Source organism: Oryctolagus cuniculus, chromosome 16, assembly GCF_051225735.1.
Source record: "Oryctolagus cuniculus isolate XC-2025 breed Fujian yellow rabbit chromosome 16, ASM5122573v1, whole genome shotgun sequence".
Classification (NCBI taxonomy): Eukaryota; Metazoa; Chordata; class Mammalia; order Lagomorpha; family Leporidae; genus Oryctolagus; species Oryctolagus cuniculus.
In genome coordinates, this window is record NC_142882.1 from 62,474,662 (window position 1) to 62,498,984 (window position 24,323).

Below are 24,323 nucleotides of genomic sequence, written 5' to 3' on the forward strand. Positions count from 1 at the left end.
GTTTTCCCTTTTCCAGAATAACATATATATGGATTCATATAGCATGTAACTCTTTGAGACTAGTTTTTTCAACCGAGCAATATTCCTTTGAGATTTCTCCAAGTTGTTCCATGTGTGAGTACTTCATTCCTTTTTAATGCTGAGTAATGGTCACATTTATGGATGTACCGGCTAATTTTTCCTTCCATTGAAGGTCATTTGGATTGTTTCCAGTTTTGGTCTATTACACATAAAGCTATGATAAACATTAATTATTATATTTTTGCTTGGACAGAATTTTTCTTCTCTAAATACTTACAATGTAATTGCTGACTCATATGGTTCAGTGTAAATTTAACTGTATAAAAAACTGCTAAGCTATCTTCTAAAGAGCCTTACCATTTTACATACCCACCAGCAATGAGTGACAATTCCTATTGCATCCCTGCTGAAATCTAATATTATCATTTTTTTAAATTTAGCCATTCTAGTATGTGTTGAAGTACCTCATTGTGGTTTTAATTTTCATTTTTCTAACAGCTAATGATATTATGCATTTTTAAAAAGTGCTTCTTTGCCATCTGTATTTTTTCTTTGGTAAAATAGCTGCTCAAGTCTTTTAATCATTTCTTAAAATTGAGTTTTCTTAGTGATGAGTTTTCAGAGCTCTTTATATATTCTGGATAAAAACCCTCTGGCTGAAGTATGATTTTCCGCTAACAGCATTTCGTGCAGAGTAAAAGTTTTTAATTTTTAATTTTATTTTTAACTGACACATTATATCTGTACATATTTATGGGGTAGAGTATGATAATCCACTACAAAACATAATGATCAAATCAGGGTAATTAAAATTTCCATTGCCCCAAACATTGATCCTTTCTGTGTTCCAGGAAAACTTGAGCTCTTTGTTTCCAGCTATTTTGAAATATACCATACACTGTTATAGACTATAGCTACCCTACTGTGCTACAGATCAGTAAATCTAAGATTATTTACCAAAAATAAATTCACCATATTTATGTGAGCCTGTTTCTGGATGAGTCCTTCAATTTTATTCTTTTCAAAATTCTTTTGGCTATTCCAACTCATTTGCTTACCATATGAATCTCAGTGAGATTCTGATTGCCACTGAGTTAAACTTATTGACCATTTTGGAAAGAAATGACAACTTAACTTGCTAAATATTCCAAATCCTGAGCATGAATGGTATCTCTACTACTTTATGTGTTGCATAGATACAGATCATGCATCTATTTTGTTGGCTTTATACTTCATTATGAATATTTCTCTCTTTTTTAGGAGCCATTTAAGTGATATGTAATATTTTTTCCATTTATAATCATTAATTGCTAATATTTAGAAATTCGATTGATTTTTGTATGTTGACCTTGTATGCTATGATCTTGTTAAACTCATTTATTAGTCCTAGGAGCTTCTTTGTGTTCAATTTTGTCAAATGTTTTTTCTACAGCCGTTGATGGATGATCATGGAGTTTTATTCTTTAATAGGTTTGTATGGTAGATTACATTAGTTGACTTTCAAATGTTAAACCAGCCTTGTCTTTCTGAAATAAAACCCATTTATTGGGATGTTAGTCTCTTTGATGATTGATAGAATTCAACTGACAATGTTTTATTGAGGTTTTTTTTTTTAAAGATTTATTTATTTTTATTTGAAAGGCAGAGTGACAGAGACACACACACACACACACAGAGAGAGAGAGAGAGAAATTATCTTCTATCTTCTCATGGCCAACTTTCTTTAGGGTGAGGATTTAAACTCTGTATTCAATACCTTTAAAAGATAGTCCTTTGAAAGGACTATTCGGGCTTCCTATTTCTTTGTGCGTGAGTTTTGATAGTTTGTGGCTTTAAAGGAATTGGGCCATGTCACCTAAGTTGCTGAATTATTATTCCAAGGATGTTCTCATATATATATATATTTTTTTTTTTGACAGGCAGAGTGGACAGTGAGAGAGAGAGACAGAGAGAAAGGTCTTCCTTTGCCGTTGGTTCACCCTCCAATGGCCGCTGAGGCTGGCCTGGAAGAGGGGCAACTGGGACAGAATCTGGCACCCCGACCGGGACTAGAACCCGGTGTGCCAGCACCGCAAGGCAGAGGATTAGCCTAGCGCGACGCTGGCCTCATATTCTTTTAATGTTAGTGGGATCTGTATTGTTATTCCCTTTCTCATATCCAATGCTGGTAATTAGTGTCTCTTCTGTGCTTCTGTTTGTCAGTTTGTCTATAAGTTTTCCAATATATTAATGCTTCAAACATTTTTGGTCTTTTTTGGGGGGTAGGGTGATGCTGGATGGGAAGTGGAGCAGCTGGGACTCATATTGGCACTCTAATGTTGATTGCCAGTATTCCTAGTGGCAGCTTAACCGGCTGTGCCACAATGCAAGTCCCAGCTTTGGATCTTTTTATATTCTCTATTGTCCTCCTCTTTTAAGTTCCATGGATTTGTACTCTTGTCTTTATTCTTTCCTTTCAACTGTTTGGGCATCTCTATTTTAGTTGTTAGGCTCTCAGATTTAAATACTTAATCCTCTTATTTTTGTTTTAACCCTTAAATGGTTATAGTATGTCTTCAACTAATTATTCTCAAAAACAATACTTAAGTCATACAATTTTTGAACCCTTGCCTGTCTGGATAATTCTCTCTGCTGATCATAAATGAAAGCTAACTTACTTAGGTATAAAATTCTTAGGCTATAACACTTTTCCTTAAAAACTCTAGATACAGCTTCCCTGTCATCTAGAATTTGGCCGAGAGAGATGTCTGGAACTACTCTGGCTCTTATTTTATCGAAGAAGACTAATATTTTCCTTCTTGCCAGCTGAAATTTTTTCTTTGCTTTCACAATTCAAAGTTTTTCTAAGATGTTTACAAGTGTGCCAATTTTCAGTAATCTTTACCTCGGATGTTAGGAGTCCATCTAATCTGGTCTTTTTTTTTAGCTCAGAAGAGTTGTGTTAATAGATATATTTCACTATCACTCTATAAAGCATTTCTGAATGTTTTATTCTGATCTCTCTCTTATAAATACCATTACCCAAATGGTTATTTGTCATTCTCTGCTCTGTAAGGCTAATGACTTTCTGTTTTCATCACTTTTCTGTAGTTTGTAATGTCTTCCTATTTTGTTACCTTTTTATCTCGTCTTATTCTCTTGATTTCAGATTTTATGTCTCTGTTTTCTGAGGTTATTTCCTTTTGTACTCTATGTTTTCTGAAATTTTACTTTTAATCTTATAGTATATCCTACACTTACACAATTTTCTAATGTCATCATTCTTTCCTCTCATTTTTCAGTACTTAAAAAGCAATTTATGCTTTTTTTCTTATTCTAGAATATGGCCTAGTCATTCTAGAATATGGTCTGGCATACAATAGAGATTCAATGGATATTTGTTCAATGGATGAACAGAGAGTGGATATGTGGATTACTGTTTGGTACTGATTTTACCCTACTTATGTAATGGTCATATCTATAGCTGTGGACTAATTGGTGTGCACAGTATCCAGTATAATTCACAGACTTTCAGTTAATGTGTGTCTTTCCTCTTAAGATCTCTTCTTACACTGACGTGTACCTGTCTGCTGTTCTGAATTGATGGAATGTATGAGCAGCGTGATTGTTGTAGTTATCAACTTTCCTCCTATGTCTGCCTATACATACACTAGTTTCTAGGGATGGTTACTGATTCCATGTATAATGCACCAGTGAAAGTTAACTATCTGTACTTTCTGCCCAACTGATATCTGGCATTTGCTCTTTGTAGAATGATGTCATCAATTTCAGAGAGGCTTGTGGGCAGATAGGAGCAGTCAACCATCTGTGTTCAATCACTAAAAAAAAAAAAAAAAAACACACTGAAGCCCAGCTGTGTGGCTGTTCTACGCTGGAGTCTGAGTCAGCAGTGTAACACACAACACCATCTACATTTCACTCATTCTGTGCACCCATTTCATTGATTGAGAAGTTAAAAGACACTACATACAGAGTTAATAGCCAACACCATTTTGAGCCAGAGCTCCATCTCTGGTTTATTTTTAAAGTATTAGGATTTGTAAAATCCAGCCAGACCCAGGACATTTATTCTGAATGAAGACACACTGCTGTTTTTTCTTATCATATACACCTCCTCCTACATACTCTTCTACAGAAATATGCCAAAATTGAGTAACATGCACCCCAGACAGTTGATAAAAGACTTTTAAAATAATTTCTAAATATTTATTAAAGTAAAATAATAGCAAATGTGGCCAAAAATAGCATCCCACCTAAGTATATTCACAACTGGTATGATCCCCATAATCATTTTATGCCAACCCTTTTTTTTTTCATTTTATTCTAATGCTGATATGATATTCCTTCCCTATTGCTTCAGAGTTATCAACTCCTCTCCCTCATGAATTCCCCAGTCCAATTAGCAAACCCTTACATTTCCCATCACACTATCTGTCACGGTGCCTTGCTGAGTTCCACATCCAGCATAATCTGTCTCTAGTCTGTGGCTCTTTCCATAGGAATTATTTTTGCAATCCTTAAATGTCAAAGAACTTTTTTTCCAAACTGAAACTGATAAACAAGTTGTAGAAAAGTGTGCATTTTCCTCCAAAGCAAGATTACTGCAAAATGTAGGAAAAACTCGTAGACCTCAGATTTATCATCTATAATAACCCTACTTCACACATCGACCTCAACCCATTTCAAACGTCTTCCCCTCATCATGGAGGAAGCACAGCTGGAGCAACCACATTTGCTACAGGATCAAAGGGAGGGAGATGTCAAAAAAAAAAAAAATAAAACAAAACAAAACAGGATGACATAGGTTCTATACACATAGCTGTCCATTTCTTATTCCAAACATTTTGGGTATACATCTGGCCAGTTTTCTTCACCCTCACTTAGCATTATTTTAAAAGCAGTTAGCATGGTCCAAACCACTGCATTTGCTGTTTGGGATCCAGTGTTTTTCTTTGTTTGAACAATGGCTGTAATCATGTTTTCTCAGGTCTCCAAGAAGTTACACTAATAAGAAGTAGCAGACAGTTCTGTCTCATGCATTCTGAAAGCAGATTTCTCATGTGGCAAGACAAGAAAGGGGAAAAAAAATCACCGAGCGCAAAATGAGGCCCTGGATCTGAGCGCCTGTGAGGTCATGTCTGTGCAGCAGATCGGAGCCCCGCTTGGGTTTTTCTAATGGAGTCAGGAGTGATTTGGTGATGACATAAAGGGGGCTGTCAACTTTTCCTTAGGTGACAAGACAGGTCAGAAAAACAAAAACGTATTTCATCAGCGCCCTGGTCCACCCTCCCCTGGGGCTGCCCAGGGTAGAGATGAAGTTAAGGCTTGTCTAAATCACCTCCCCAGCTTTCTTCTGTCCCCTTTAAAATGGGTGTTGATGTGAAAATTAGGAATCTCTAGTCCCTACCACCATCACTGGACAAAGTACAAAATTAGCCAAATATGTTTCGTTGAAGTTTATTCCCAAGCTAAACACACATGCAATTGTACCATCATTGGTTCATGCAATAAACACCAGAAAATATGCATCTGCACGTGTGTGTGTGGGAAAAAATTTAATTTCAAAATTGGCAGAAGAATTTGTCAAGGCAAAACCTATTTTCATCCTGTGCAATACATTAATGGACCATTTTGGTGGAGAAAAACCTGTAGACCGTGGCCTGAATGAGGACCCAGTGAGGCAAAGATGAACAAGGTCAGGGTTGGGTATCTAGGGAAATTCCCAGATGGAGGAGCGCAGGTCAGCAATAGGGAAGAGGAGCGGGGTGACAAAGAGTGGTGACGGACAGCCCAGGAGAATGGCTGGAGGCAGCACTCCCCCAAAGTTGCCCATCAGGGGGTGATGGGGGTATATGGAGGAATTTCAAAAAGTTCATGGAAAATGGAATTGAAAGATAAGTTGATTTAGGTGCAAAAATGTTGAAATTCATATATACGAGGGGTCTGCAAGAAGATTATAGAAATGGATATTACAAAATCTATGCATGGGGGCCAGCGATGTGGTGCAGCAGGTTAACACCCTGGCCTGGAGCGCTGGTATCCCATATGGGCGCTGGTTTGAGACCCAGCTGCTCCACTTCCGATGCAGCTCTCTGCTATGTGGCCTGGGAAAGCAAGTAGAAGATGGCCCAAGTGCTTGGGCCCCTGCACCCATGTGGGAGACCTGGAAGAAGCTCCTGGCTCCTGGCTTTGGATCAGTGCAGCTCTGGTCGTTGCGGCCAATTGGGGAGTGAATCATTGGATGGAAGACCTCTCTCTCTCTGTCTGCCTCTCTTCTCTCTATGTAACTCTGACTTTCAAATAAATAAATAAATCTTTAAAAAAAAAAACTATGCATGGATTTCAAAATAAATGTATCTTTTCATTCCATTTTCCCAGGAACTTTTGAAGTGCCTTTTGCCATATTATCATGACTTCTCTCTATTTGCCCTCGTCATGTTTTATACAGTTGCTGCAAAACCCGCTCTGGTGAGGGTAGGACAGGATTAGTTCCTGCCAGCTTGTGCCCACAACATTTTCATCAACTGATCAGTCTGTGACCTTGCTTGATGTGCATCTCTGTTTAGAGACACCTCTTTCATATATATATCTATTTCATATAGATTGTGGATCCATCAACATTGAACTCAGAGCCAACAGCACTGTGACTCCTGCCAGCACCAAGTTTATTTAATGCATGTAATTTCTTCATAAGGCATGCCACAGACTTCTTGTGCTTGGGAACACTAGACAGCTCTTTACATTGTGCTTGGGGACCATTTTCAACAGCAAAACCACCAACAAGAAGCACAAAAATGTGAAAGACAAGATACTAAATAGCCCTCTGGAAAGGACACTTGTTTACACATGGTGTGATGGCTGCAGGGGGAGGGAGGGCAAAGCACGGTTTGACCTCAGCTGGGAATGTTCATGTTGAGTGACTTGAATTTTTTTGCTCACAAATCACTATGAAAGCGCTATGAGTAATGAATTTGGGGTTGCAGATCAATTTTTGTGAGTAGGTGAATTTGCAAATGTGGAATCCATGAATAACAGGGACTGACTATAGTTTGATGTACTCTTTCCTCACTGTGACACCCAAAATGTTAGTAAAGACTTCATACCCGTAGGGGTCATTTATGAGAAATCAAAGAACAAAAGTGGTCTTCTAATCAGGGTTAATGTGGTTCAATATTCGGTACCTATTATGAATACGAATTGAGTAGTACCCATGTGTAATAAACCTCAAAGCTTTATAGAGAAACATGAAAGCAGATTTGAATAAGCTCTGATAAATAGAAATATAAGCCATGTTCTTATGTGGAAGCTCAGTATTGTAGAGATGTTAATTAACTTGTAATGTGATACAATTATGATAAAACTTCCAATAGCATTTGTTTTTGAGACTTCATCAAAATTACTTTAAAATTCATCAAAGGAAGATACAAGGGAGAATAAGAGCATTTTAAAAGGAAGAATGAAGAAGGAGGACTTGCCTTCCCTGCTGTTAAGACAAATTCTAAAGTTACAGGCAGTAAAACAGCACAGCAGTGGTGTCTGGAGACAAGCCAATCTTTGGGATAGAAAACCAAGACAAAAATGCAGATTTGTAAGAACTATTTTATAAAAGTACCATTTCAGGGGTTGCCACTGTGGTGCAGTTGGTTAATCCACCATCTGCAACCGCAGCATCCCATATGAGCGCCAGTTCGAGTCCTGGCCGCTCCACTTCCAATCTAGCTCCCTGCTAACATGCCTGGGAAAGCAGTAGACGAGGGCATACGTTCTTGGGCCCCCACCACCCGTGTGGGAGACCTAGATGGAGTTTCAGGCTTCTGGCTTCAGCCTGGCCCAGCCCTGGTGGTCATCTGTGGAGTGAACCAGCAGATGGAAGATTTCTCTCTCTCTCTCTCTCTCTCCTCTGACTCCCTCTCTCTGTGTCACTCTACCTTTCAAACAATTAAATCTCTTTTAAAAAAAAAACACCATTCCAGATTCCTAAGTAATGAACAGATCACGCAATAATTATATTCTGGCAAACAGCTAATGCATTTAGTAAAAATGAAGCTGCTGTTAAAAAATTTAGCCAAAATAATTTTCAGAAAGTTTTGGGATATAACAAACCAGAAAAATATAGACAAATATGGTGAATGCAAATACATTTAATAGTAGTACAAAAGGCCTTTAAATTATTTTAAAAATTATTTATTTATATGTGAAAGTCAGTGAGAGAGAAACAGAGAGACGGACGGACGGGAAGAACGTCTATCCGCTAGTTCACTCTCCAGCAGTCAGGGCCGGGCCAGGCTGAAGCCGGGAACCTGGAATTTCATCTGCCTCTCCCACACAGGTTAGCGGGACTCACAGTTTCGAGCCTCCATCCCTGCCTCCAGGATGCTCATGAACAAGAAGCTGGAGTGGAAGCCGAGGAGCTAGGACCTGACTTGATATGGGATGCCTAGGTTTGCTATGAGTGGCATTTTAACAACTGCGCCAAAGTCCCACCCTCAGAAGTCCTTTTAAAGAGTGATGTCATAGGCAGAATTCATAAAGGAAAGATCGTGGATCAATTGCATAAACATTAAAACTATCATGAGAAAAGCCAAAAGAAACCACAAAATGACAAACTAGAAAAAAATTGCAATGTTTTTGACAAAGAGTTAATATTCTTAGTGTTTATAATTATTTTTAAAAAAACAGAAAAACAGTTGAAAGATGGGAGCAGGTGCACTGGCACTGAGTGTGTGCGTCCTGTGGACTGATAGACAGAAGGCCTCATTCCCAGTGTGGCAGTATTGAGGGGAGGCCTTTGTGAGGTAGTGAAGGCACCGAGTGGGGAGCCCTCATGGAGGCCTTGGTGCGCCTCCACGAAGCGCGTGGAGAACTTGGCCCCCTCTCTGCTTTCCACCTGTGAGGACACTGCGACCAGGCTGCTGTGTGCAGTCCATGACCCTCCCCTCCCTGGATCACCTGGGACCTGGATCATCCAGCTCTGGAAGAGTGAGGAAGCCACCCGGTCAACTGTACACTTGTGAAAAGCAGTCCGGACAGAATAGGGAAGCCGACAAAACTCCCCACCACCAAAGTACAACTACACACACACACCCATTATAGCAAAACAAAAATAAATTCAAGGTCACTCCCTGAGGAAGGGAACATTAGAAAGGGGTGGTTTTTATCCATTAGATGGGAAAGCGGAAGGCAAAGATGACACCCACAGTCGGGCTGCCACACCGGGGACCAAGTCCACACCGTGTACAGTTGGGGATGGAGCTCTGTGTTTAAAGGGCGATTCAGTAGGGTGTGCCGCAAACAGCCAGCTGTGCACAACGAAGTCCCGTAAATGCGCCGCCTCTGACCCGGAAAACCTCCTCCCACTGTTTGTTCTGAGGAAATTATCACAGCCGCACGTCTTTAACTTAAAGAATTCTTGCTTGTAATCACAATCTAAGTGCCCAACCAAATGAGATTTGGTTGTGTATAAAGCATGGTAAATGTGCACAGCGGAGTACCAAGAAGCTATTGAAAGATTTTTCTCACACATGCAAAGTGTCTGCAATACACAACGCGATTAAATGAAAAATCAGGTTATAAAATGTCTCAGTCATTCATGAACATCTATAACTTTAAGAAATATTTATGGGGCCAGTGCTGTGGCGTAGTGGGTAAAAAGCCGCTGCCTGCAATGCCAGCATCCCATATGGACGCCAGTTCGAGTCCCGGCTGCTCCACTTCCAATCCAACTCTCTGCTATGGCCTGGGAAAGCAGTAGAAGATGGCCCAAGTCTTTGGGCCCTTACACCCATGTGGGAGACCCGAAAGAAGCTCCTGGATCCTGGCTTCCGATCGGCGCAGCTACGGCCATTGAGGCCAGTTGGGCAGTGAACCAGCAGATGGAAGACCTCTCTCTGCCTCTCCTTCTCTCTCTGTAACTCTGACTTTCAAAGAAAATAAATAAATCTTTTAAAAAATTTATTAACTTTCAACATGTGCCAAATACTAGACAATGAAAGCATCAATAGTTCTGTGATAGGGTTTGCCTTTTTTTTTTTTTAACAGTATCTACATGGAGAAATATAAATTATACTACACACACAAGTATATTTTAAGAAATTTATGGTATAAATGAAATTAAATATTTGGGCTTATTACAAAAAATTGGGGTATAAATCTTTTTCATAATACATGGAAACTGCTTATTTTGAAGAAACTATGTATAGATTTAAAAAATTTTTTACCCAAATAAATTATACTTTAAGCTCTATCTTTTTTTTCTTTTTTGAGAGGCAGAGAGACAGAATGAGAGAGAGAGAGAGCGAGAGAGGACGTCCATATGCTGGTTCACTTTGCAAATGTCTGCGAAAGCAGAGCTTGGCCTGGTTCTGAAGCCAGGAATCAGGTGTCCTGAGTGGGTGGCAGGGACTCAAGTACTTGAGCCGTCACCACTGCCTCCCAGCGTGTGCATCAACAGGAACTGGAGTTGGGAGCGGAGCTGGGAATCAAACACAGGTACACTGACACGAAGTGCAAGAGTCTTAACCACTAGGTAAACACCCACCAACGCATGAACTTTTCGAAGTAGCCTTGTACATACACACAGAAAAAGTACAGGAAGGACAGCCAACACGGTATCAGTGGTAGACATCTCCAGACACGTGTGATTCTCCTTTCTTCCACGCTTCTTCACTTTGGTTTCTGAAGTCTGTACAGTGATTTTGTTTACTTTTGTAATAATTGAAATGATAGAAGTTGCTTAGCATTGTCCTGTTTTCATCCTTCTTTTCCTTTTATATTCTTTCAGTCATTTCTTCCCTCTCTCCGCAGTGTGACATTTGGATGGAGGATCCAAAGAGGAAATCAATTTCACTTGAGACAGTACAGGGTGACGCTGAGGTAGAAGAACTTCACAGGCTACAGGTGCGCCTTGGACTGGCATTCAGTCCACTGAGAAAGGAAGCAGAATGGCACACTCAAGGGCACTGAAGTTTCACAGAAAAATGGAATTAAAAGATGTTAATTTTGGGGGCCAGCACTGTGGCACAGCGGGTTAAGGCCCTGGCTTGAAGTGCCAGCATCCCATATGGGTGCCGGTTCCGGTCCTGGCTGTTCCACTTCCGATCCAGCTCTCTGCTGTGGCCTGGGAAAGCGGTGGAAGATGGAGAAAGTTCTTGGGCTCCTGCACCCACGTGGGAGACCCGGAGGAAGCTCCTGGCTCCTGGCTTCAGACTGGCGCAGCTCCAGCCACTGGGGGCATCTGGGGAGTGAACCAGCAGATGGAAGACCTCTCTCTCTGTCTCTACCTCTCTCTGTAACTCTGTCTTTCAAATAAATAAGATAAACCTTTTTCAAAAGGATGTTTGTTTTTGTGCAAAAATGTTTGAAATACGAGGGGTCTTCAAGAAAGTCATGGAAATGCATATTATGAAAAACACAGGCATAGATTCCAAAACATCTTCACACTAAAATAAACTTATCTTACCTCCATTTTCCCCATATTGGTTGATGTCCCTTGAATTGAGGTCATCAGAGCTTCAACACACAGCCGAACCCTCTGCTGAGCGTCCTCTCTGTCCACTCTCGCTGCCACTTTCCATCCAGCTCCCTGGGCTGCTTCCTCCCACCTCCAGTCCTCTCTGTCTCAGGCTCCATAGCCCAGCACTAAGACCTGTCAGTCTGGCTTCTGCCTACCCACACCCCCATTATCTTCTGACAGCTTTGCATGCTGCCCCACCACACTCCTTCTGTGTTTTTGTTCATGCCTGGCCTACTCCAAGCCATCCCACACTCAGATCTGCTCAGATCATACCTTCTCCTCAATCAGGGTCCTTACTGGGTTTCCCCTTGGTCATCATAGGTGTGCCCCTTTTCTCTTTTTTTTTTTTTTAAGATTTATTTGTTTATTTGAAAGTCAGAGTTACACAGAGAAAAAAGGAGAGGCAGAGAGAGAGAGGTCTTCCATCTACTGGTTCACTCACCAGATGACCACACTGGCTGGAGCTGCACTGATCCAAAGCAAGGAGCCAGGAGCTTCTTCCGGGTCTCCCACGTGGGTGCAGGGGCCCAAAGACTTGGGCCATCTTCTACTGCTTTCCCAGGCCAAAGCAGAGAATTGGATCGTAGTGGAGCAGCCGGGACCTGAACCAGCACCCATATGGGATGCTGGCACTGCAGGCGGCAGCTTTACCTGCTATGTCACAGCCCCAGCTCCAGGTTTGCCCCTTATGATAGCTCATGCCTCTGTCTGACATGACAGCTTTGCGGGTGAGAGCTGCATCTTTTCATTGTCTTCCACAGTTCCTTTGCACAGCCTGGCTGAACTGAATTTCCCACGCTCAACAAGAGAGGACAATTTTCAAAGAATAGAGGACATCTGTGCTCTTGCCACTGAATAGCCTCAAAGTGTATTTTTGCAGAACAGTAGTACTTTATCTCCATAGCGTTCTCTTCCACATGAGTATCAGATGCAGACTGCACAATTTTTGTTGTTGTTGTTGCGTTTTCCTGGGGAAACGGATTTATTCACGTTACGTATGGCTAGAGGGTAGAGCTGAGACCTAAAATCTGATTTCTTCCTTCTTAATGACACGCCTCTCATGGAACCAAGTGGTTCAACCTTAGGATCTCGCAGCTTGAGAGGGCGTCATTTTAATAATCATTGTCATTACACACTTTTCAGTTATTTTGGGTCTGAACAGATTGGAGCTTTGTTATGTGATGCATTCATCAGGCAACCCACGTGGTCAGGGCAGGGATGGCCCAGCCGACCACAGACATGTGTGGCCCTGCCACCACCGGGGCCGACCTCCAGGTAGCCGCCCCTTCCCAGGTTGGGGGCAGGGCCCGGGCTGACGCCACGGGGCACCCAGCCTCCTTCACGGAGGTCGCTGGACCCTGTGCATTTTCCAACAAATGTCTCTGGCATTCGAGAGGCGAGTAAGCCCCGCAGAGCCTGCTTGTTCAGAGACCTTATCAGTTGTTGATGAGACCCTGTCTAGGCTCACAGACAGGCAGTTTCCTCCAGCCCCCAAGCCTGAGCCCACTGTGGAGCCAGGAGAAGGTGATAAGCCCCCCAGAAGATTTTTTAGGAGCCTTGCCTATCTTTCACACCAAGTCGCCAGGGTACATTTTCCATGGTCGCCATTTACAGATAGGGTGGCTGCTCTCGGATAAGGCAGCCGGGGGAGGCGGGGAGGGGGGTCATTAGAAGGGGCAAATGGTTTTCCCAATTAGCGCCCCTGAGGACTCCCTTAGGAACCCACAGGCTCTATCTTTGACAACTTTTGTTCTAGTTGAGATTTTTTTTTTCCAAATTATAAAAATCTCTCCCCAGCCAGCCAAACCAACCCTTTGTGACTGGCTCCGAAGCAATCAGACAGGGTAGGCCCAGGACCTCGTGGTGAGAGAGCGGCGTCTTGCAGGGCCCTGCCTACCAGGAATGTTCTGTCTGCAGCTGCCAGGCAGGAAGGCTGGAGCGATAGGGGCTGTGGGCCTGCCACGCTGGAGCCCGGGGGCAAAGCCCAGAGGCTCAGAGCCGCCAGGCCACAGGAAGCAGGCTCACGGATGGAGCCTCCTGTGGCTGGGTAAAACCGGAGGGAGGCACAAGGTGGGCAGAAAGTTCCTGGAAGCCCCCAAAACCCCAAAAATGCTCTTTCATCACTGTTTAGGGTGAGGAGGGTGTGTGGCTGTTCTGCAGCCTTCAGGGAAAGTTAAACGGAGGCTTCCCATGGTGTTTAAAAAATACATTATATCAGTTTCTTTAGCTTTGGGAAAAGTACCGGTTTCTGGTTTTACAAGGACGGCTGAAGTACAGTCCATTTAAAAGTGGTTTTAAGTTATTAAGTGGCTATCTATTGCCAGGGAGATTGTATACATTGTCTCACTTAATTGCTCTTATCTCTATTTTCCAACACAGAAACCAAGGACAACGTGCCCAGTGTCACACGACTGGGGCAGAGCTGAGGTTCCAATTGGTCCTCATTTTTTTCCTTCACTCAAGCCACTTTCAGTTTTTTAAGTGTTAGTCTTGTTTTGGTCATTCCCCCCAAACACAGACACACAATGTAGCTTCCAGGGTAAATCTGAGAGCAAACCAAGAGGTTTGCTAATAACACAGAGGTGTGTGTGTGTGAGTGTGTGTGTGTGTATGCGTGCATGCGCATGTGTGTGTTGGTGGGTAGGGGAAGGCGGTGGCAGTGTTGTGAGGCTGGCGCTCAGCTGTGGAGCCACTTTACAGGATGCCACCCAGAGGCTGTTCCTGTTTGTACTGCAGTTTCCCAAGTGATGACATTGGACCATGACCAGTACTCTGGAACACACTGGCATGTTCTCCCGGTGTTGACGGCCATCATAATCTCACTGATGTATCTGACACCACGGTGTGAAGCGAGCAGTATGGGTCTAGCTCACGTACTTGGCAGAATGATGCGGGTACTGCCCACAGTACAGTGGAGGGCACAGAGCAGATGGACAAGGGATAGCTATAGCTGTTGTCCTCACTCGCATCATCATTATTGTTTCTAGCAAGTGGCAATGGTGTGAGAAACGGACCAGGTCCTTTACCAGAAAAAGAAAGATTTACACACAGTAAAATGGAAAATACAGATCATGGGGCTTTGTATAAGGTTCACAACTAGTCTCAGAGAAAAAGTCCTGGTAGCCTGTAGGACCACTTGATAAATACAGTCTCAGGCACCAGTCCTGTTCCTCTGTGGCTCAAGCTTGGACACTTCTTCTGTCTGGCTTTTATTTATGCTAAGAAATCCGAACACTGGGGAGACAGACATAGACGGACATGCCTTTCTGTCCCCACCTTGGAAAAAAGAAAGAACCAGTGGTCTACAGGGTAGGTACCTAAGACTAACACTTCTCATCCTGCCAGCTACCTTTATTTTGGAACTTGATCATGCAAGGCAACCACCAGCATGACCACCAACCATTTACCCTCTAAGTAAAATTCCACCCTGGATCCTGAAGTTTGGATTCATTCTGAAGGAGGCAGGGAGGTGCTAATGGCCACGGCCCCAGGTGTCAGCCCCGTCAGCCATCGCATGTTGCTGGATCCCAAGTGGCTCTCTTCTAGGAAAAAATTTGGTCCAGCTGGAATGGTCATAATGTTGCCTGAAGAACCCATGTGCCCTCTCCATTTCAGGGGCAGATTCTGTCACTAACGATATGTCAAGAATCATTTTGTAACATCCATCATTTTCCTTTTAGCATAGCACTAGCAGGATGGTTGGGAACTTTGGTATTAACAGAAAATTACCAGGACATTGGCAAGTCTGGAGTCATTTAGAAAAACTAAAAGGTTGGGACAAGGTGGGTGGCAAGTGTATCCAGGTCTGTCTTCTAGATGAGGAAGTAGAAGAAGAGAGACGGTTACTTGGGGCTCCACGCAATCTAAATCCAAGGAGGTCCTGTGTCCCAGACACCACAATTGCCTGGGTTTGTCTGGTTGTGCATTTAGTACAGCACAATAGATTGGGAGGTGGGGAGCCATATTTCCCAGTTTTTGCATCCACTTTGGGTAGTTTATCTTACAGGGTCACTAAGACACTGGTTTTAGTACTCCCAGGACTCATCAGTCTGTGGCTCACTACCCCCTCTTGGCCACTAATGCTGGCCATGCGATGTCCCACTGATATCCCACATCACCCCAGAGGTCTCTCTCTCAATGAGATGGAATGCAGCTAATTGTTCCCTAGGGTATTGCCATTACCTAAGTTACTGAGCACCCTAGCATTTATGAGTCTTACTTTTCACATTTTTTTTTTTTGAAAGGCAGAGTGGACAGTGAGAGAGAGACAGAGAGAAAGGTCTTCCTTTGCCGTTGGTTCACCCTCCAATGGCTGCTGCGGCCAGCGCGCTGCAGCCGGCACACCGTGCTGATCCGAAGCCAGGAGCCAGGTGCTTCTCCTGGTCTCCCATGGGGTGCAGGGCCCAAGCACTTGGGCCATCCTCCACTGCACTCCCTGGCCATAGCAGAGAGCTGGCCTGGAAGAGGGGCAACCAGGACAGAATCTGGTGCCCCGACCGGGACTAGAACCTGGTGTGCAGGCGCCGCAAGGCGCAGGATTAGCCTACTGAGCCGCGGCACTGGCCCTCACATGGTTTTAGTAGTAAAATCAAGAAATAGAAAATATCCATTGGAAAAACAATGTATAATTTTCTTTTTCAAGTGAATGGCATTTCTTATCTCTATCATAAACTTCCTTTTATTCATCATCTAATCAACCAGAAATTCAGCAACTCCAAATTTTCAACACATATTGGCTATTTTCACAGAAGTTATGTAAAAAATAAAACAGTCTTTGTTAGGAAAAAATTTTTTTAAAATTATTTATTTGAAAGCAGAGTTACACACACACACACACACACACACACCCCATTCCATCTGCGATGGCAAGGATTGGGCGACCAAAGCCAGGAACCTGGAACTCCATCTAGGTCTCCCACATGGTTGGCAGGGACCCACGTACTTGGATCAACTTCTACTGCTTTCTCAGGTGCATTAGCAGGAAGCTGGATTGGAGAAGTGAATCAGCCAGGACTCAAATCAATACTCAAATGGGATGCAGCATTGTAGGTGGTAACTAAACCACTATACCACAGTACTGGCCCCTAGAAAAATGTCTTAGAACAACTTTCAGTGTGTAGTTGGCCCTCAACTCTCTATAGGTTCTGCACCCAAGGATTCAACCAACGACAAATGGAAAAGGCCTGAGGAAAAGAATATTGCTTCTGTCCTGAACATATGCAAGCTTTTTTTCTTATGATAATTTCCTAAACAATACAACAAACAGTCATCCACATGGCATCTACGTTGTCCTAGGTATTACGGGTAATCTAGAGATGATCTGAGGCGCACAGGAGGATGAGTGTAGGTTCCAGGCAAGCACTACACCGTTTTATTTAAGGGTCTTGAGCTTCCGAGGATGCTAATAGCTGCAAAGGTCTTAGAGCCAATCTCTGAAGGTACTGAGGGATGACTGCATGCAATAACAGGACCGGGATAAGTTCCATGTAATGCCCAAGGAACACCTTAGTCAGGGTCTCCTAAAGAATGTATCTGGGACAGCCAGGCATCAGGGGCCACTATGGGAGGACTCACTTCACTGAGTCAGAAAGCTGCAAACACCTGCCATGCCCCTCCTCAATCTGTAGACCGGTGCCATGACCTTGAGGCATCATCCATAATTCTCAAAACTCCTTCCAAATCTCTCAGTCTCAATAGGATGGCAAATGTAGTTTATTGTCTTCCTATTCTGAGGATTATTTAACTTATCAGTGCAAATGGCACAGCTCAGCCAACCACTCTGTTGGGTTTCCCAGAACTCTCATGTTTTCTTTTCTTTTCCTTTTAACATACTTTAAAAAAAATTCTTTGAAAAGCATAGAGAGCGAGAAAGAGACCTCTCATCCACTGGTTGACTGAGTGTCAAGGACTCAACTACTTGAGCCATCACCTGCAGCCTCCCAGGATATGCGTTAGCAGGAAGCTGGAACAGGAAGTGGAGGCAGGACTCAAATCCAGGCACACTGATATGGGATGCCAGCGTCTCAAGTGACATCTTAACCATTATGCCAAATGCCTACCCCTTGCAATCAAGTCTTCATCATTCTGGAAAAACTGGAGGCCTCTTGCCACTGTAAAAAAAAAGAAAAAGAAAAAAAAGAAAAGGAAAGTGACTTCTCTGTTCCTTTTCCAAATTCGCTGAGTCGCACTCAGTGATAAAGATGACCTCACTTTTGCTCACTGCTCAGCTTCAGGCCATCTAGAGCTTTCCTTCCTCCTGCTGAAGTGACTTCAGAATTTAAAGAAATATTTATCTTTATATAAAACCATATCCTGAGCAAACCGAGCGTCCGCCAGTGGAAGCATGGATAACGAAAGTGTGATCTACATATACAGAATATTGTTCAGCCTTTAAATAGGTGAGTCCTGACCCACACTACCACACAGATGAAGCTGAAGGCAATATGCTAAGTGAAATAAGGCAGACACACAACGACAAACATTGTATGATTCCACTTCCAGGAGGTACTTCGACTCATCATCTTATAGAGACAGACAGTTGAATGGCGGCTGCCAGGGGCCGGGAGCAGGGGAAACAAGTGTCAGTGTTCGCTGGCCATGGAGTGTTTGGGAAGATGAAGTGGTGAGATTTCACAAATCTGTGAATACATTCAGGGTCACTGAACTGTGCATCTAAAACTGGTTCATAGGATACATCTGATGGGATGGTAGGTTACTGCAGCTTAAAGAAAAATCTGTCTTGCAGCTGTGTGTCACTGACCATGGATTTTGCGTGGAGATGCAGCTCTCTCCCTGGCACCGGGGGCAGCTCTGCAGCTTCCCTGTCCTGTTAGCACCGGGAGGATGTGCTGGGTGCGGATGCCAGAGTGCAGCTCCCTGCAGGCAGGATCCCTGATGGCCAGGGCCCTTCACACAGACTTTCTAGGGTCTGGATTCTCGGCAAAGTGCTAATGCTTCTAATTAGCACAGACAGCTGCGTCCAGACGGCCTGACAGGCTGTGTCCTTGGATGAGAGGGTGAGAAGGGAGGCTGGGAGAGGGGCGGTACATCCACAGGATGGGGCTGGAGCCCACCCAGCCAGCCAGGAGGGAGGTCGGGGCTGCAAGGGAGAGGCGGCTCCAGATAGAGAGAGGGCAGGAGGAGACTGCTTTGCTGACAGAAAAGAGATAGATGGATTTTAGACCAACTTCTAATGCTAGTGATGTTCTAATCTCATTGCCAGAGAACAGTGCTTTCGGGATAAGCTGAATTAATTTAGTGTCCCTGTGCTCTTCCTGCAATTCTGGGCCCAGGGAAGTGACAAGAACCGGCCTCTCTTTCTCTCTCTCTCAAAATGAAAGTCCATGAAGACCTTGCCAAATGGGTGAAAGCAATTAGGGGACCACCGAGAGCAGAAAACCCTCAACAGTGGGGCACCCCCCTTCCCTTCCTCTGTGACACGGAGACCGTGTCCTTCACAAAATGCTGTGGTGGATTCGATGGTGGCCCCCAAAAGCTATCACTCCCCGAACCCCAGGAGTTCACCCAGAGTCTGAGAATGCCAGTGTATTTGGAAAGAAGGGGGTCTGAAGGAAGATTCTGGGGGTCCCAAGTGTCTATGTGTGCCTTTGCCCACCACCCTTTAGTTTCTGCTCGATGCCTTTTGTCACTCCCCCTCTTCGTGGAGGAACGACACAGGACCCTGCGCTGTTCTTTCGTCTGCTCGGCCCTTCCCGGGTTTGCTGCTGGTTCTTCCCGGGTTGGCTACCGACCCTTCCACCTCCGTGGAAGGGCGGTTCCCACTGCCACTTTCCCCACTTCCGCGGGGGAGCGGCACACTGCCAGCCGGCTCTCTCGGGGGCTGCTCAGATGTTCCTCAGGTGTTCCCTTTAGATGTTCCTGGTGCATGTTGTCTCTCTCCTCCTTTATAGTCCTCTTCCACCAATCCCAACTCTGCTACCCACATGCCGAGTACGCTGCTCTCCTCCAATCAGGAGCGGGATCAGCTCCTGCAGGTTACTGGTTGAACTGGAGGCAGCTGTGTAAAAGTTGTTTTTACTCCTCTCCCAGCGCCATATTGTGGGAGAGCAGATGCATAGAATAAGTCTTAATTCCAGTAACTTAGTCTAGTCCGAGTTGCTCCCCACACCTTTCATTTTGTTTTGAATAAAACAAAGGCACCGAAAATCCCGAAAGTGAAGCTACACCTTTGCTCACGGAGGCTGTGTTTTTTTTTTTTTTTTTTAATATTTTATTTATTTATTTGACAGGCAGAGTTATAGATAGAGTGAGAGAGAGAGACAGAGAGAAAGGTCTTCCTTCCATTGGTTCACTCCCCAAGTGGCCGCAACGGCCTGAGCTGCACCAATCTGAAGCCAGGGGCCAGGTGTTTCCTCCCGTTCTCCCATGCGGGTGCAGGGTCCAAGCACTTGGGCCATCCTCCACTGCCTTCCCCGGGCCACAGCAGAGAGCTGGACTGGAAGAGGAGCAACCGAGACTAGAACCTGGTGCTCATATGGGATGCCGGCGCTGCAGGCAGAGGATTAACCCAGTGCGCCATGGCGCCGGCCCCCAAGGCTGTGGTTTTTGTCACTGATCCTCCAAGCCAGCCCCAGTGAGGGGCGAACTTTCTCCTGAGTAGCAGGTTGCAGTGAGCTAACTCTTGCAAGAGCCTTCCTGATCTGTCCCTGGCAGGAGGAGGGTGCTTGGGGGGTGGTGATGCTCACTGACGCTGCCCTGTGACCCGCTGACTGCACCCAGAGCATGCAGGTGTGAGCTGCACCCCCCTACCACAACCCAGGAGATGCCCAGCCTCTGTGGGTGCTGCCCAGGGGCATCAAAGGGACATTGCCTTTGTGGGAAGGTCCCTCCCTTACAAGGGGTCTTGACCAAAAGCACTTTACTCTCAGGACTGACACTGGGCCATTTAGCAAAAATTCCATGTGAGCATCCCATAATCCCAGCAGAGAGGCCACTTTCAAGAGTCACATTTCAGTCCCTCTGATTTCTTACTGCCCGATGACACCTCTAGAAACAAGCACTTAAAAGATTTGGCTTTTTTTTTTTTTTTTTTTTTTTTTAAATCTCCCAAACCTGATCAGGCAGGAGCCGCTGTCCGAGGACACAGACTTCCCAGCTCATTGTAAATGCGTTCACCTTCCTTGCAGGTCTCGAGATACCTCTCCCAGCCTTCCTGGGGAACGGGACCGCGTGGGTGCCGCAGGACGTGGCATGACGTCATGGGAAACACATCCTCAAATATTCACTCCAGTTCCTTCTGTTTTCCTCTCTGCCTCCCCCTCCCTCTCCCTCCTCCCCTCACTGTTTTACTTATGGAGACTCATGGGATACCTCGCCGCTGTGAGCTTGACATGGGGCGGGGATGTTTGCAGAATCCAGGGACAGAGCCACGCGTGGGACCGGTGTCCTCCCCTCACGCCTCTGGCTCCACCTGAGCGGTTGCCTGGCTGTTCTCTGCCTAGCAGCCTCCTGCCTGCTCAGTGTCTGCTCCCCTGTCCCTTAGGCATGGCACGCCCAGCCCCCTGACCTGGATCTTGCCGCTTCACCTCCAGTTACCTATTGGCAAATTCTTTCTATGAATTTTCGTTCAAATTTTCAAGGAAAGAATTGGATCAGGCGAGGATCAGATCATTTCATGGGGCCGTTGGAAGATCAATGACAAGTCTCTGATTGGTGCTTCCAGATCACGTGGCTCGAGGTCACATGACTTTCATGGACCCAACCAGTTGTGGCTCAGGGATCACAGGGCGCAAACCCTGGCCCTGGCAGCAAAGCGCTGAGGGTCAGGCAGGTAGGCTCACTGTGACGGTTCGGATGGGCTGGCAGTGCCCCGGGTTCCAGCGCGCACTTCCTCATCTTACTCTGAAATGACTTCCAGCACGAAGCCAAGTGAGGAGATTCAGGGGATCAGGAGTCACGGAAGCAGAGCTGGGCGGTAAGTGCCAGCTCCCTCTTGGTTTCAGTCTTCACCGCTGAGAAGGGGTGCAGCCAGTTGCGGAGAATTGAACTAATTTGAAATCAAACCCACGCAAGTGTGTCCAGGAGCCACAAGCGAGCCAGTGCCCTTTGCAGAGGCCCAGCCCAGCATGAAAACCCTGCGAGGAGTGTGGGCTGCAGATTCGCTGGGCAGCCGCGGCTGTGAAGGGGCAGCAGGCGCAGCCGGCAGCTGTGAATGTGCGCTGTGCACTTGGAAGCCACCCTGCCACGCCGCACATCCGGGGTCACGGCGCCGCCGTGTGAATTCCATTTGCAGGTCCCCTTTTTAAAGGCTGGGCTGGCCTTCCGGGTCCTACTGGGGAAGAGTGGCTTGGAGATTACAGCCAGAGAGGCCCCTTGGAGGGCTCTGATGACACAGGTTGACCCCTACTTTGCCCCTGGTGCCCTCTGACTCCGCTCTCCCTGTCCCCTCCTCCCATCTTCTCAACTCTACCTGTTATTCACTAAGATTTCTTTTTTTTTAATTTTATTTATTTTGTTTAATTTTAATTGAAGGGCAGTGAGACAAAGAGAGACCCTCTATCCACTGGTTTATTTCTCAAATGCCCACAACTGCCAGGACTAGGTCAGGTCTCCCATATGGGTGGCAGGGATCCAGGTACTGCCTCCCAGGATGTGCACCTGCAGGACGCTGGATCAGAAGTGGAGTAACTCAGACTTGAACCAGGCACTCTGGTTGGGATGTGGGTGTTCTGCTGTGAAGACTTCCCTACGTTCAGACATCAGTGTGTGGCATTACAGGGACTTGACTTCAAAGTTAATTCAATAAAGCTCCTGGAAAAAATAAAAGATCCCTGCACAACCAGAAAAGAAAAAAATAATTAGTTGGACTTGATTAAAATTCAAGATTTTGGGAGCTGGCGCTGTGGCATAGCAGTAAATCTGCCACCTGCAATGCTGGCATCCCACATGGGCACCAGTTTGAGTCCCGGCTGCTCTACTTCTGATCCAGCTCTCTGCTATGGCCTGGGAAAGCAGTAGAAGATGGCCCAAGTCCTTGGGCCCCTGCACCTGCATCGGAGACCCAGAAGAACCTCCCAGCTCCTGGCTTCATATCTCCTCAGCTCCAGCCATTGTGGCCATCTGGGGAGTGAACCAGCAGATGGAAGACCTCTCTCTTTCTCTCTCTGCCTCTGCCTCTCTGTAGCTCTTCTTTTCAAATAAATAAATAATAATAAAAAGTCTTGAAAAAATTTAAGGTTTTTGCTTCATCAAGAGACACCACCCAGAAAATTAAAAGAAAGTTGAAGACTGAGAGGAATATTCTCAAGGTGTGTATCTAATGGAGGATTTGCACTCAGAATGTATAAAGAACATCCATAATTCAGTAATGAAAACACAAGCAGTAAGAAAACAAACCAAATACTTGAGCAGATACTTTGTGAACACAAATGGTCTACAAATTCATGCAAAGTGCTGTTCACTCATGAGGAAAACACAAATTAGAACCACAATGTGTTATTGCACAGCCATGAGGGTGGTTATAATTACAAAGGGTGACAGTACCATGAGTATATCAATGGGACAGGAAGAAATGGAATTCCCATATATTGCCGGTAGGAGGGCAAAGTGGCACATACCTTTCAGGTAACACTTGCCCCACCACCCACCATTTCCACTTCTAGGTATTTAGCTGAAAGAAATGAGATGTTTATCCACAGAAAGACTCAAGACCGTTGATAACAATTTTATTCTCAGTTGCAAGAAACTGGAATGTTCATCAATGGTGAAAGGTTAAACAATTTGTGGGAGAGTAGCTATTTAACTTATTGACTAGAACACTCTTCCCTAGCTCCAGCTCCTGATACTACAAATCCCAGGAGGCAGTGGTGCTAGATCAAGTAATTGAGTTCCTGTAACCCACGTGGGAGACCAATATTCCATTCCCAGCTCCTAGCTTTAGCCCTGGCCCAGCCTAGGTGTTGCAGGCATTTGAGGAGTAAACCAGTAAGTAGGAGCGCGCGCTCTCTCTCTCTTTCTCTCTCCCTCTCTCTAATTTCTATGCCTCTAACACAAGTTAAAAGAACTAAAATCACAAATGGACTTTTAAAAATCAGTAATTCATTGTACATTCATCTAATGGAATATTACTAACAATCTAAAAAATTCTGATACAAAACTGTGATTGAATCTAAAAACATGCATGCAAGACTACTTTCTTTGTGTCTGTGGGTAAAGCTGCTGCCTAGAGAGCTGGCATCCCATATGGGCGCAGATTCAAGTCCCAGCTGCTCCACTTCCAATTCAGCTCTCTGCTGTGGCCTGAGAATGCAGTAGAAGATGGCCCAATTCCTTGGGCCCCTGCACCCAGAAAAAGCTCCTGGCTCCTGCCTTCAGACTGGCGCAGTTCCAACCATTGCGGCCATTTGGGGAGTGAACCAGTGGATGGAACTCCTCTCTCTCTCTCTCTCTCTCTCTGCCTCTGCCTCTCTGTAGCTCTGCCTTTCAAATAAATAAATCCATCTTTTAAAAAAAGCACTTTCTTTGTGATTCCATTTATATGAAGTTACAGAACTTGCAGAAATAATTTACGGGGAGAGGATCAGAACAATGGTTTTCTCTTGGTGGTGGAGGATGGGGAGGACTTAGGAGAGCAGAAATTAATGGCGAATGGCCTGAGGAACTTTCTGGGGTGATGAAAATATTTATGTCTTCAGTGGGATGGTGGTTACATGCTGGAGTGGGTACCGTGGAGCTCTGCTCAGATGCCTCCTCAAGTGCTTGCACACCCATGTCGCAGTCGATGGGAATCTCAGCCAGCATAACCCACATTTGCAATCCTCAGTGGGCATTG